The sequence below is a fragment of the Oncorhynchus mykiss genome, chromosome 21 (assembly GCF_057628025.1).
Source record: "Oncorhynchus mykiss isolate SJ-2025 chromosome 21, ASM5762802v1, whole genome shotgun sequence".
NCBI lineage: Eukaryota > Metazoa > Chordata > Actinopteri > Salmoniformes > Salmonidae > Oncorhynchus > Oncorhynchus mykiss.
In genome coordinates, this window is record NC_143042.1 from 47,272,495 (window position 1) to 47,287,250 (window position 14,756).

Sequence of the window (14,756 nt, forward strand, 5' to 3'; positions counted from 1 at the left end):
GTGTTCATTCAGTATTGTTGTAATTGTCATTATTACAAATAAATAAATAAATAAATAAATAAAATACAAAATCGGCCGATTAATCGGTATCGGCTTTTTTGGTCCTCCAATAATTGGTATCGGCATTGAAAAATCAGAATCGGTCGACCTCTAGTAAACTGCCTAAATGACTACCAACCCGTAGCACTCACGTCTGTAACCATGAAGTGCTTTGAAAGGCTGGTCATGGCTCACATCAACACCATTATCCCAGAAACCCTAGACCCACCCTAATTTGCATACCGCCCCAACAGATCCACAGATGATGCAATCTCTATTGCACTCCACACTACCCTCTCCCACCTGGACAAAAGGAACACCTATGTGAGAATGCTATTCATTGACTACAGCTCAGCGTTCAACAGCATAGTGCCGTCAAAGTTCATCAAAGTTCAACAATAAGCTAAGGATCCTGGGACTAAACACCTCCCTCTGGAACTGCATCCTGGACTTCCTGACACACCACCTGGGGGCGGCAAGGGTAGGTGGTAACAACACATCCAACATGCTGATCCTCAACACAGGGGCATCTCAGGGGTGCTGCTCAGTCCCCTCCTATACTCACTGTTCACTCATGACTGACAGGCCAGGCACAACTCCAACACAATCATTACATTTGCTGATGACACAACAGTGGTAGGCCTACGGTCTTGAGGGAGGAGGTCAGAGACCTGGCCGTGTGGTGCCAGGACAACAACCTCTCTCTCAACATAATCAAGACAAAGGAGATGATTGTGAACTACAGGAAAAAGAAGCACGCCCCCATTCTCATCGACGGGGCTGTAGTGGAGCAGGTTGAGAGTATCTTGGTGTCCACATCACCAACAACCTATCATGGTCCAAGCACACCAAGACAGTAATAAAGAGGGCACAACAAAACCTATTCCCCCTCAGAAGACTGAAAAGATTTGGCATGGGTCCTGAGATCCTCAAAAGGTTCTACAGCTGCACCATCGAGAGCATGGTGATACTGGTTGTATCACTGCCTGGTATGGCAACTGCTCGGGCTCCGACCGCAAGGCACTACAGAGGGTAGTGCGTACGGCCCAGTACATCACTGGGGCCAAGATTCCTACCATCCAGGACCTCTATACAAGGCAGTGTCAGAAGAAGGCCCTAAAAATTGTAAAAGACTCCAGCCATTCTAGTCATAGACTGTTCTCTCTGCTACCACACGGCAAGTGGTCCTGGACCGCCAAGTCTAGGTCCAAGAGGCATCTAAACAGATTCTACCCGCAAGCCATAAGACTCCTGAACATCTTGTCAAAGGCTACCCAGACTATTTGCAGTGCCCCCCATCGCCCTCACTTTAAACCACTGCTACTCTCTGTTGTTATCTATGCATAGTCACTTTAATAACTCTACCTACATGTACATACTACCTCAACTAACTGGTTCCCCCGCACATTGACTGTATCAGTACCCCCTGTATATAGTCTCGCTATTGTTATTTTACTGCTGCTCTTTAATTACTTGTTACTTTTATCTCTTATTCTTATCCGTATTTTTTAACTGCATTGTTGGTTAGGGGCTTTTAAGTAAGTATTTCACTGTTGTATTCGGCGCATGTGACTAATAACATTTGATTTGATTCACAGTAAGTAATAACAGTTTCATATCAACCAAGCAGCCAATGAATTATGTAAAGAGTGAATGAATTACCCATAGAGATAGATAGAGGACTCAATAATGTCCATGCTCATCAATCTCCATGTTATATCCATCTAGAGTCCTCAATCTATCTCTATGACACATCCCCCAAAACTGAGAGGAAAACCACCACTTACCGTGTTAGTAATAGGGCCAAAGATGGTGGATAAATTAAGATAGTTCACTCCATCTGTTTACCATTGAAAATAATTCTCAGTTCCGGTCTACTTAATGGGGTGGGTCTCCCATAGACACCAATGCAATAGCAGCTGGGTCTGGTCTACTTAGTTCATTGACTTTCATTGAACCAAAAAAAAACTCAGAGTAGGGTGTCTTGCTTGCTCTTCCATCTCTGCTATGGCTGTGTGCAAGATGGGGACTTGGGGCATGATAGGAATGAAGATAACTCTGAAAAGTCTACATTTGTATCTAGCTATTAGATGAACTCTGAGCAATAGAAGGGTCTCTGTGTGTATTTTTGTGGACACAGACATAAACAGAGGTCACAACAGAAATAATGAAATGTACGAACACACGCTCTATTCCAGGAGTATGGTAAATTCATTTAAACAAGTGAAGTGTATACTCTCACACCTGTTGCAGATACTGGATGTAGACAGTGCACTCTAGTCAGAATAAGCATCAATGCTTTTACTACTCTACAGGGCAGATACTCCTGTGTGGTCACCCATTTTCGTTCCATTTGTTCTCCCAGCCACCTCATTGACTATGTATCACCTGGCTGCTTTAATTATGGACAGCCTGACCTTTAGCTGTTACGAGTGTCTCTCTCTCCCAGGCGTTCCATCTTTGCCCTTTAAGGTGAAAGGAGCACTGACAGGATGAAATTGCCCAGGTCCTCTCAGGAATGTCTGTGGGGGGGGGGGGGGGGGGGGGGGGGCAGAAACAGGAAGGGAAAGAAAGAAAAAGAAAAAGAGCGTGGAAGAGAGAGAGGGAGAGGAGGGAGCGAGTAGGAGAGGAGGCAGTGAAGCGTCTGCATGCCTCTGGTTAGCTGCTTCCCTGTAATTACTTTCTTTGTTGGTTTATTTTGCTCTCCTGAGATTGATTTTGCTTCCTCTGTCTTTCTACTGATCAGCTTCTGTACTTCCTTCCTCCATCCTTCTCACTCTCCCCCAGTCCTAAATCCCTCTCTTTCCTTCTCTACCACCCCCCCCCCACCACCATCACTTTCCTTCTCCCTCGCCCCTCTCTATCCCTCCTCTAACCAGATCTCAGTCCTTTGGCATAAATTAGCCCTTTACAAAGAATCCAATTAAGGCCAGTTTGCCTAACAAGGCACTGGGGCATGGCGGCGTTGACGCAAGTCAGAGGTCGCTGGCTGCTCTAGGAGCCTCTGGAGACAAGCAAAATGTTAAGCATGTATACAGAAGGCTTTGGGAGAGGCAATGTGCCTGCAGAAACGGGAGAGAGGAGGTGAGTTACTGTATATACGGGGAGAGATCTATCTTCTAACTGCACATTACACCCACCCTTGCTGAGTTCCTGCTGCTGAGGTGTGGACAACCAATCAAATGACTTGTTGTAGGTTCTATCACGCCACATGTAATGGAGGTGCTTTTATGGATTTATTTAACCCTTATTTTATTTGTTCAGGTAAATTGACTGAGAAGACATTATCCTTTACAGCAACGACCTGGGGAATAGTTACAGGGTAGCCAATTAGTGAATGAGCCAATGAGTTACCTTGCCTGACATCTGAAGACTTGCGTTAACTCCTGAGCTAATGCTCTTTGACCAATTGTCTGATTTGATTTTGCAAAGGGATTTTGTATTGAAAGTGCTGCATACTATGTGTGGTTGCTAAAGGGAGCACGCGCAAGGACAGTGGATGGATAAAACATATTTTACATGATGGCGCAATTCTCTCAATCAGAAACTGATTCGCAACAAGAGCAGAGTAAGCATGTTACCTAATATTAAAATAATTGCAGCAGCTAATCAACAACATACACACTCAGCTCGTCATGCAACTTGAACAGAATCTCACCAGAACAAGCTGATGAGGTTTGACTTTAGAAGACCTGTACATATACACTACATTTTATGTGGACACCCCTTCAAATTAGTGGATCCGGCTATTTCAGCTACACACGTTGCTGACAAGTGAATAAAGATTAAGCACACAGCCATGCAATCTCCATTGACAAACATTGGCAGTAGAATGGCCCGTACTGAAGAGCTCAGTGACTTTCAACGTGGCACCGTCAGAGGATGCCACCTTTCCAACAAGTCAGTTCGTCAAATTTCTGCCCTGCTAGAGCTGCCCCACAAACTCACAGAATGGGGCCGCCAAGTGCAGAAGCGTGTAGCGCGTAAAAATAATCTGTCCTCGGTAGCAACACTCAATACCGAGTTCCAAACTGCCTCTGGAAGCAACGTCAGCACAAAAACTGTTTGTCGAAAGCTTCATGAAATGGGTTTCCATGGCCCAGCAGCCGCACATAAGCCTAAGATCACCATGCGCAATGCCAAGCATCGGTTGGAGTGGTGTAAAGCTCGCCGCCATTGGACTCTGGAACAATGGAAATGTGTTCTCTGGAGTGATGAATCACGCTTCACCATCTGGCAGTCGAGGGACTCATCTGGATTTGACGGATGCCAGGAGAATCCTAACTGCCCGAATGCATAGTGCCAAATGTAAAGTTTGGTCTATACATAAATGGTTTGTTGAGATCAGTGGTGTAAAGTACTGAAGTAAAAATACTTTAAAGTACTACTTAAGTAGTTTTTTGGTGTATCTGTACTTTACTATTTATATTTTGGACAACTTTTACTCCACTATATTCCTGAAGAAAATATTGTACTTTTCATACATTTTCCCTGACAATCAAAAGTACCCATACATTTTGAATGCTTAGCAGGACAGGAAAATTGTGAAATTCATGCACTGATCAAGAGAACACGTGGTCATCCCTACTGCCTCTGGTGAACTCACTAAACACAAATGCATCTTTTGTAAATAATGTCTGAGTGTTGGAGTGTGCCCCTGGCTATCCATACATTTTAAAAACAGTGTGCCCCTTTACCCCTAACAACATGTACATATTACCTCAATTACCTGGACTAACCTGTTCCCCAAGACATTGACTCGGTACCTGTATCCCCTGTATATACTGTTGCCTCGTTATTGTATTGTGTTACTTTAGTTTATTTAGTCAATATTTTCTTAACTTTACTTTTTTTTAAACTGCATTGTTGGTTAAGGGTTTGTAAGTAAGCATTACACAGTAAGGTCTGCACCTGTTTTAGTCAGTGCATGTGACAAATACATTTTGTTTTGATTAATATAATTTATACTTTTACTTTTGGTACTTAAGTATATTTGAGCAGTTACACTTACTTTTGATACTTAAGTACATTTAAAACCAAATACTTTGACTTACTCAAGTAGTATTTTAATAACTTTCACTTTTAATAGAGTAACTTTCTATTAAGGTATCTTACTCAAGTATGACAATTGGTTACTTTTTCCACCACTCGTCAAGATCATTGTGGAAGAACTTGACTGGCCTGCAGAGCCCTGACCTCAACCCCATCGAACACCTTTGAGATGAATTGGAACGCCGACAGCAAGCCAGGCCTATTCACCCAACATCAGTGGCCAACCTCAATAATGCTCTTTTGGCTAAATGGAAGCAAGTCCCTGCAGCAATTTTCCAACATCTAGTAGATAGCATTCCCAGAAGAGTGGAGGCTGTTCTAGCAGCAATGGGGGAATGAACTCCATATTAATGCCCATGATTTTGGAATGAGATGTTCGACAAGCAGGTGTCCACATACGTTTGGCCATATAGTTTATATCTCTCATCATCACACTGTATTGCTGTAATGTTCTTTGTCAGAGGCTTTATTGAAAACCCCCAGACAGACAGACTTACAAGTCAAAGCCTTAAAGGCTTTGGTTGTTAGAACTCTAATAGTTGGCCGAATTTCAGTTCATGTGACAAAACAAGCAAGTATAGTGTAGAAGATAATCATTGTACCATCTAACCGCTGTTAAATATATTTTCCATAACCAAACATATTGTATTTTCAGCATTTTGAAGCGGGTGTACAAAACCGAAAGTAAAAGAAGCCAAAATGAAACTTGAGCATAGAAAACGGGAAGCATAGAAATTGTGCACATAGAACAGATCTACCACTTCTTAGACTTGCTTTCAATGAGAATGACAGATCTATAACTCACATTTTTATGTGGATTTGGACAGGTTGCCCAAAAAGTTACATATTGCAGCTTTAAGTCTGACAGAAAACATCCTAGCGGGTCAAATCAATGAGGCTGCAGAACAAAAAAACATTCAGAACACCAGGCCCTGCCCTAATCCCCGCTGCTCCGTGGGCGGTTGGAGGAAAGTGCCTGACAGAGCCGGTGGAGTCAGGCCGCCCACGCCCCTGTCTGAGCTCCCACACACAGAGTAATGCAGGGTTTTCTCCAACAGTGAATTCAGCAGAAGTTCCACTCCCATTCATTTTCAACAAGGGCACACAGAGAAAATGTGCAGAGGATTGTGGGAAGGTGAGCGGCGAGGACCCTACTAGCGGAGCGGTAGAAAAGGTTGAACATATTTCATTTTTGACCTGCGGAGCCACACATAGCATGGTGCACAGACTGGAATGTAAACCAATGCTCATAGCTGATTCATATCACTGTGTATAGGGATTTATATGCTGTAATCAGTGGTGGGTAGCAGCACTCAAAACCGCTTATGAATAACAGACCTAATAGTTAGCTATTATTGTAGCTATTATTGCCCTTATACCCTGTACCCTGGGTCGAGACCCCACCCTGTGCAACTGCGTCTTGGACTTTGACGGGAAGCCCCCAGGTGGTGAGGGTAGGAAACAACATCTCCACCCCGCTGATCCTCAACACTGGGGCCCCACAAGGGTGTATTCTCAGCACCCTCCTGTACTCCCTGTTCACCCATGACTGCGTGGCCATGCACGCCTCCAACTCAATCATCAAGTTTGCAGACAACACTACAGTAGTTCGGGCTTGATTACCAACAACGACGAGATGGCCTACAGGGAGGAGGTGAGTGCCCTCAGAGTGTGGTGTCAGGAAAATAACCTCACACTCAACGTCAACAAAACAAAGGAGATGATCGCGGACTTCAGGAAACAGCAGAGGGAGCAGCCCCCTATCCACATCGATGGGACAGTAGTGGAGAAGGTGGAAAGTTTTAAGTTCATCGGTGTACACATCACGGACAAACTGAATTGGTCCACCCACACAGACAGCGTGGTGAAGGAGGCGCAGCAGCACCTCTTCAACCTCAGGAGGCTGAAGAAATTTGGCTTGTCACCAAAAGCACTCACAAACTTTTACAGATGCACAATCGAGAGCATCCTGTCGGGCTGTATCAGCACCTGGTATGGCAACTGCTCCGCCCACACCTGTAAGGCTCTCCAGAAGGTAGTGAGGTCTGCACAACGCAACACTGGGGGCAAACTACATGCCCTCCAGGACACCTACACCACCCGATGTCACAAGAAGGCCAAAAAGATCATCAAGGACAACAACCACCCGAGCCACTGCCTGTTCATCCAGCTATCATCCAGAAGGCGAGGTCAGTACAGGGGCATCAAAGCTGGGACCGAGAGACTGAAAAACAGCTTCTATCTCAAGGCCATCAGACTGTTAAACAGCAATCACTAACATTGAGTGGCTGCTGCCAACATACTGACTCAAATCTCTAGCCACTTCAATAATTAAAAATGGGATGTAATAAATGTATCACTAGTCACTTTAAACAATGCCACTTTATTTAATGTTTACATACCCTACATTACTTATCTCATATGTATATACTGTACCCTATACCATCTACTGCATCTTGCCTATGCCGTTCGGCCATCGCTCATCCATATATTTATATGTACATATTCTTATTCATTCCTTTACACTTGTGTGTGTATAAGGTAGTTGTTGTGAAATTGTTAGATTACTTGTTAGATATTACTGCACGGTCGGAACTAGAAGCACAAGCATTTTGCTACACTCACATTAACATCTGTATGTATTCAAATTTGATTTGAATATGATGTAGGACTATGAGTGATATTAGTGTAGAAAGATATATTACCAGGTCATAACAATGCCTCGTTTTACCTCGCTATTCAATCATACACTGATAAAATATACACGGAACACATAAAGTGTTGGTCCCATGTTTCATGAGCTGAAATAAAAGATCCCAGAATTGTTCCATACCGCACAAAAAGCATATTTCTCTCATGGTTTGTGACAGAAAATTCTTTACACCCCTGTTCGTGAGCATTTTATCCTTTGTCAAGATAATCCCTCCACCTGACAGGTGTTGCATAGATGCTGATTAAACAGTATGATGATTACACAGGTACACCTTGTGCTGGGGCCAATAAAAGGCCACTGTGAAATGTGCAGTTTTGTTAGACAACACAATGCCACAGACGTCCAAGTTTTGAGGAAGTGTGCATTTGGCATGCTAACTGCAGGAACGTCTACCAGAGCTGTTGCCAGATCATGTAATGGGGGAAAAACTCATTCTGATTGGCTGGGCCTGGCACCCCAGTGGGTTGGCCTGGCTCCCAAGTGGGTGGGCCTATGCCTTCCCATGCCCACCCATGGATGCGCGCCACCGCCCAGTATGTTAAATCAATAGATTAGGGCCTAATGAATTCATTTCAATTGACTGATTTCCTCATATGAACTCTAACTCAGAAGAATCTTTGAAATTGTTGCATGTTGCGTTTATATTTTTGTTCAGTATAGATGAATAGCCATACAATCAGTTTCTCCGTGTTGAACAATGATGTAATGAGGTCTATAGCTGCTAATTACAACAGGGGGTAGAATAGACAGCCCAGACTAAACAGCTGTGGTAACATTATCTATGGCAGTCTTAACATGATAACCCTGTCTGTCTCATACACAAATATAGCCTATCTATTTCATCCAATAGGCGTGAGAATACTCACCCTGGTACTCGGCTACTGTGAAAACCACAAAGGTGCGGTTTGCTAGAGAATGCAATAACGCGCCACTGCCTACTGCTCACTGATTATTTGATTTCATGGGGCAATGTGTGTGGTTATGATGTATGAAGCACAGTACATACCCACTGTATGAGTTTACATGATTAACCCTCTCTTGCGCGATTGCCCGTAAATCATATCCAATTATTGCTCAAATAGCATTGCGCAACTTGGGGATCATTGAAAGAGCCATTGGAAAAGAAAACACTATTCAAATATAACTTGCGTCACAGCTTGCCTCTTTTCAAATAACCCTCCACAAGCTCGCCTTATGAGGTATAAAGAGAAAAGTGAGTTAAATGATGCCAAGAGCCGTCCAAACCACGAGAAAACAGTCATGTGTAAAGGTTATAAAATAACGCGGACCACGCATTACATCACAGGTGTATAAACCTGCACTCTGCTGTAGACTAGAGATAGATGTCTTACCTTCAGAGTTTGGAGAGTCCCATCACATGAAATGTCTGCCCAGTCAATAATGTCAGTCTGGCACCAGACTGTGTGCCAGGATACCTTTCATAAACAAATTACCAGACCATGTAGGCTGGCTGTTCCGATGATCTAACTGTTAGGGTATAGCCTTTTTGGTAGCCCCTAAACCAAACGATAAAGCCCATGCATGCACTTGCAAGTCCTTGGAAAAAGACGCAAAAAATTATGCAAAAAATGAAGTCATAAGTTTCAGAAAGGCGATCCGTTGGAGTTGATGCTACAGGTCCCAAATGCACATTTCTGCCCGTGCAACGAACTACCGCCTGCACTTAGCACCAAGTTAAAATAGATGCCTGTTGCGGCTTAGGCTACCGTCATTTCTGTTGATCGCTAGAGCCGTACTAACTCACGTGTGCTCTGCTATGTGGTTCACAATGCAATGGTTTAGCTCAATCCACTGTCTCAAAGTCCCGCCTATTGGCGATGCCTCATCATAGCACCCCACCGGCAATAACAAAAAAAAAATGGATATGTGCATGACTAGCCTTGCAAAATTATTGCAACTTTTTTTTTTAATTCCCTTGTTTTCCCGAAATCTCGGATGGAGGTTTTACGGAATTAAACAACAACACTTTATGTAATGTTTACATACCCTACATTACTTATCTCATATGCATATACTGTACTCTATACCATCTACTGCATATTGCCTATGCCGTTCGGCCATCGCTCATCCATATATATTGTTATGTACATAGTCTTATTAATTCCTTTACACTTGTGTGTATAATGTAGTTGTTGTGAAATTGTTAGATTACTTCGCTACACTCGCATTAACTTCTGCTAACCATGTGTATGTGACCAATACAATTTGATTTGATTTGACAATGTACATTTGATTTGATGAACTCGATGATGGTCGTTTAGAACTGAAAAACTACACACAGCATTCAGAGGACTGAGGAGAAAACAACACCATGCATTCAGCAAACATTGCACTGAGGAAAACAGATTCCTTATTTCTTTATTTTTGTAATTGTCTGATTGGGAAGTACCATTGTCTATCAATTACAGAATAAAAATTTGGCATTGGAAGTTTTTTTAATATAGTCAGTAATACAGGAGTCAAATTGCATGGAGTCAGATCAGATCAGATGTCATCAGCAAGCCAGAGCCATCTGTGGAAAGAGCACAAGTAGAAGATAAGTGCAAACAGAATAAATGTATCATTCAACATCCGATTCCACCTAAAACAATGACATGAACTCTGTCCCAATTCATCTCTGCTTAACTCCTCACATCCTCTCCACTCGCATCCTTCTCAAAAAACCATTGGAGGAGGTCTGAGGCGAGGAACATTGGGTCGTCTCCTCCAATGGGCTTTGAGAAGGGGGCGTGATGGTCAGTCCTTGCATCCACAGCTCTGTCTATGAATTTGAGAGTGGCTACATTTCTTCAGCCCCATCCTTCAGCTTTTTACTGAAGCAGGCGGGGACACCACTTTTTTATCGTTTCAACTACTGGTTGAGAAACACACAAACAATGAAGTATGTTTAAACATACGTGACTGTTGGGAGTGTGGTGTCATACCTTTATCTCCCAGGCGCAGCAGAGCTGACACACTAAAGATGAAGTTGCAGTAGATGTCTTGACCACCCTTTGGCTGTTGTTCAGACAGTGGTAGCGCTGTAAGGTGTCCCAGGCACTGATTTGTGGCCACGTCACCTCCCACAGAACCAGTAATGAGCTCCAGGTTCTTACGGTGGGGCATCAGCATAATCTATAGAGAGGGCAGAACTATACAGGAGATGGAATTAGATTTAGTATGGAGTTACAGTCACAACTTAAAATCCCTGTAGAATCCAGACATAGGTAAAAAAAAATAATAATAATAAGGTAAACAAATGTATGGAACTGGAGTTTGAGGAAGGTGGCGCAATACATACTATATGTGCTGAGTTGTGTAAGGCATAAAATTAGTTGGTGAACGGCTGGCTGGCATGTGTGAGAGAGAGAGAGAGAGAGAGAGAGAGAGAGAGAGAGAGAGAGAGAGAGAGAGAGAGAGAGAGAGAGAGAGAGAGAAAGATGTGAGAAAATGTCACAAGCAGAGTTCAATTGGAATGTAAAAGTTTTATCATCTTAATGTCTTAATGTCTTACCTTGTCTCCAAGGTAACAGTCCATTTACAGACTGCTGTGGCTGGATCAAAAGAGGCAACTATGGATAATCATTTAGCCAAATAAGTGATAACACATGATGTGGGACTGAATTGCCATGTACCAATCCACGCCATCTGTCAGTCAGCATGGCTCAGTGTTGAACAGCCTGCTGTCATTTCATGCTCATCCCACCTCGTAGAGAGCTATCCTCCTATAGGTTTTCACTTCATCACTTACCTACACCACTCATATCGTTTAGCGGTAGCTAGGTTTCCATCCAATTGCTGACAGATTTTCATGTGAATATTCTAAAAATCTGCAAGAAGAAAATGTGTGCCTTTTCCCACCAGTGGGTTGTTTCCACCAAACTGACTTGTTACAGATAAAAATCAGTGTGTGATGACGTCGCTTGAGTTTTCATGTCCCGAGTAAAAAATCTAATGTTCAATGTGTTTCTATTGCATTTTCAACTCTACCGATAGTTTTTTTTCACAAACTGTTGCATTAAAGAGCAAATGTGCCTCCTCTGGTCTTGGTAGGCAACGGGTAGGTTAGTCTACATTAGGGTTGTCAAACTCATTCCATGGAGGGCCTAGTGTCTGCTGGTTTTTCCTTTCAATGTAGCCCTAGACAACCAGGTGAGAGGAATTAAAGAAAAAAGTTCTAAACTGAGTGACATTAAAGCTATTGAAACTGTAAGAATAATTACATGATTGGTCTTTGTATGGACATGTTTGACGGAGGATGACGTCATCGTCTTTCTCCAGGAAGACACCGTCGTAGAAGCCCTTCTCAACACTACATAGAGAGTCAGACTGCAAGATGATATCACAACATTATACATCAAATCAAACCACCAAGGTGTGGTAAGTAGCATAGAGCAGGTATTCTCAAACTGGGGTACGCACAATGCCGTCTGGGTTACGCCAATAAAAATGTGATTGAATTTTTTTTTAAATACAAATATATATATATTTTTTTTTTATTTTTTTTTTAATTCTTCACATTTTCAAACAGTCCATTTATATTTTCCAACAGGGCTAAACATTTGGGTGAGGTTGTTTTCTCGCCTGAGTAGCCTCGTTTCACTGCCAAAAATCAAATTAAACCATCTAGTGTTCAGCGAAATAACAACACAATGTCAAATACAGGTAGCCTAGTCAAATAATTAACATCCAATCACATTAACCGTTGGTGCTCTTCTCTGTCTGCATTAACAAGGACAACACACAGGTCTTTCCATCATTGTATGATTTTTTTGAGTGCAAATTAACTCAAGCTTATGGACAATGTCAAATGTGATATAGCTAAGCACCGGAGTGAGTTGGGTGCGCAATAATGCAGGTACTTTCCCGAAAAGGATGACACAAACAACTGGATTCGTTATCCCTTTCATGCCCTGCCTCCAGTCCACTTAACGATATCTGAACAAGAGAGCCTCATCAAAATTGCTACAAGCGGTTCTGTGAAAATTTAATTTAATCAGAAGCTACTGCCAGATTTCTGGATTGGGCTGCGCTCAGAGTATCCTGCCTTGGCAAATCGCGCTGTTAAGACACTGATGCCCTTTGCAACCATGTACCTCTGTGAGAGTGGATTCCCGGCCCTCACTAGCATGAAAACGAAGTACAGGCACAGACTGTGTGTGGAAAATGATTTAAGACTGAGACTCTCTCCAATACAACCAAACATTGCAGAGTTATGTGCATCCTGTCAAGCACACCCTTCTCATTAACCTGTGGTGAGTGATTCACTATTTGTGATGAACAAATAAGGTTTTATATATAAGATGGTTAAATAAATAGCAAAATGATTGATTATTATTATATAATTATTTGTGCCCTGGTCCTATAAGGGCTCTTTGTCACTTCCCATGAGCCGGGTTGTGATAAAAACTCTCACTCATTCTTATGTTTAATAAATGTATAGTGTGTGTGTGGCAGGCTTACAATGATGGCAAAAAAACAACATTTGAGAGTGCGCTGACCCTGGTGCTAGAAGGGGTACGCAGCTGCAGGTTTAATGTCTGAAGGGGTACGGGACTATAAAAAGTTTGGGAACCACTGGCCTGGAGATTAGAGAGGTGGATTGCTGGTTCAAGAACCCAAAACATAGTAAAAACAAAGGAAAAACCTGCAATGAGTAGGTGTGTCCAAACTTTTGACTGGTACTGTACAGTGCCTTGCAAAGGTATTCACCCCCCTTGGCATTTTTCCTATTTTGTTGCATAACAACCTGTAATTTAAATTGATTTTTATTTGGATTTCATGTAATGGACATGCACAAAATAGTCCAAATTGGTGAAGTGAAATGAAAAAAATAACTTAAAATGATTTTTTTTTAAATGTTCCATGGAAAAGTGGTGGTGCATATGTGTTCACCCCCTTTGCTATGACGCCCCTAAATAAGAAGTCACATAATTAATTAAATAAAGTCCACCTGTGTGCAATCTAAGTGTCACATGATCTCAGTATATATATAAACCTGTTCTGAAAGGCCCCAGAGTCTGCAACACCACTAAGCAAGCGGCACCATGAAGACCAAGGAGCATGCCAGACAGGTCACGGACAAAGTTGTGGAGAAGTACAGATCAGGGTTAGGTTATAAAAAAATATCTGAAACTTTGAACATCCCACGGAGCACTATTATTAAAAAATGGAAAGAATATGGCACCACAACAAACCTGCCAAGAGAGGGCCGCCCACCAAAACTCACAGACCAAGCAAGGAGGGCATTAATCAGAGATCAAATGATACAAACCCTCTAAACAAATCAATTGTAATTCCAGGTTTTAAGGCAACGAAATAGGAAAAATGCCAAGGGGGTGAATACTTTTGCAAGCCACTGTATATGTCGTTAGAATACATGTGCATAACTATGTGGTTTAAATGTACATTAGCTGTGGTTCCTCTTACTTTGGAAGTAATATAACATTTTTAAATCTATTTTCAAAACATGCAACCTAAGAGTTCCTGCCTTCAGGACAGAGGCTGAGGTTACAGTCAGTCGGTCTGAGGATTTGAACGTTTTATAGCACCACTTCGTATTTAATCCCATATTGAAATTGAAGTCAGTGAGCCAGCTAAAATTGGTCCGTTTATTACTACTGCATTTAGTACTAGTTAGAAATGTCCTAACAAGGTAGTCATGCTGCCTGACAAGTAGGCGCAACGTTAGCCTTGATGAGGCCCTTACTCTCTCGGGTTGTTGCGTGTAGTGTGATTTCCTTAGGGTCAAGCGACCTGGCTTCAACCCAACATCAGGTAAATACCCCCTCCTACCATTTTCTACTCTCACCCAGAGGCGGCACTCCTAGTGGCCGGAGACTTCAATGCAGGGAAACTTAAATCAGTTCTATCAACATGTTAAATGTGCAACCAGAGGGAAAAAAATTCTAGATCACCTATACTCCACACACAGAGACGAGTAGAAAGCTCT

General features: G+C 42.5%; 1 protein-coding gene and 1 long non-coding RNA gene across 8 annotated transcripts in view; both read right to left on the minus strand.

Moving 5' to 3' along the window:
- The window catches only part of LOC110500698 (RAS guanyl-releasing protein 2), a 65,057-nt gene extending 55,386 nt beyond the window's left edge, over window positions 1–9,671 (minus strand). For 3 of the 7 annotated variants that reach the window (XR_016490370.1, XR_016490367.1, XM_036958147.2), the window contains exon 1: window positions 9,157–9,621. The gene's annotated coding sequence lies outside the window, so the exon portion shown is untranslated. Of the gene's footprint in view, window positions 1–5,896; window positions 6,175–9,156 lie in introns of those variants that run through there. The other 4 variants (XR_016490365.1, XM_036958146.2, XR_016490368.1 and 1 more) reach the window with 3 other exon arrangements.
- A 481-nt stretch (window positions 9,672–10,152) lies between these two features.
- LOC118942792 (uncharacterized) lies at window positions 10,153–12,131 on the minus strand. Its single transcript, XR_005038443.2, has 2 exons — window positions 10,750–12,131; window positions 10,153–10,337 (listed from the first exon to the last, which is right to left on the minus strand). It is a non-coding gene; the product is annotated as an uncharacterized LOC118942792 (long non-coding RNA).
- Between the last annotated feature and the right edge of the window lie 2,625 nt (window positions 12,132–14,756).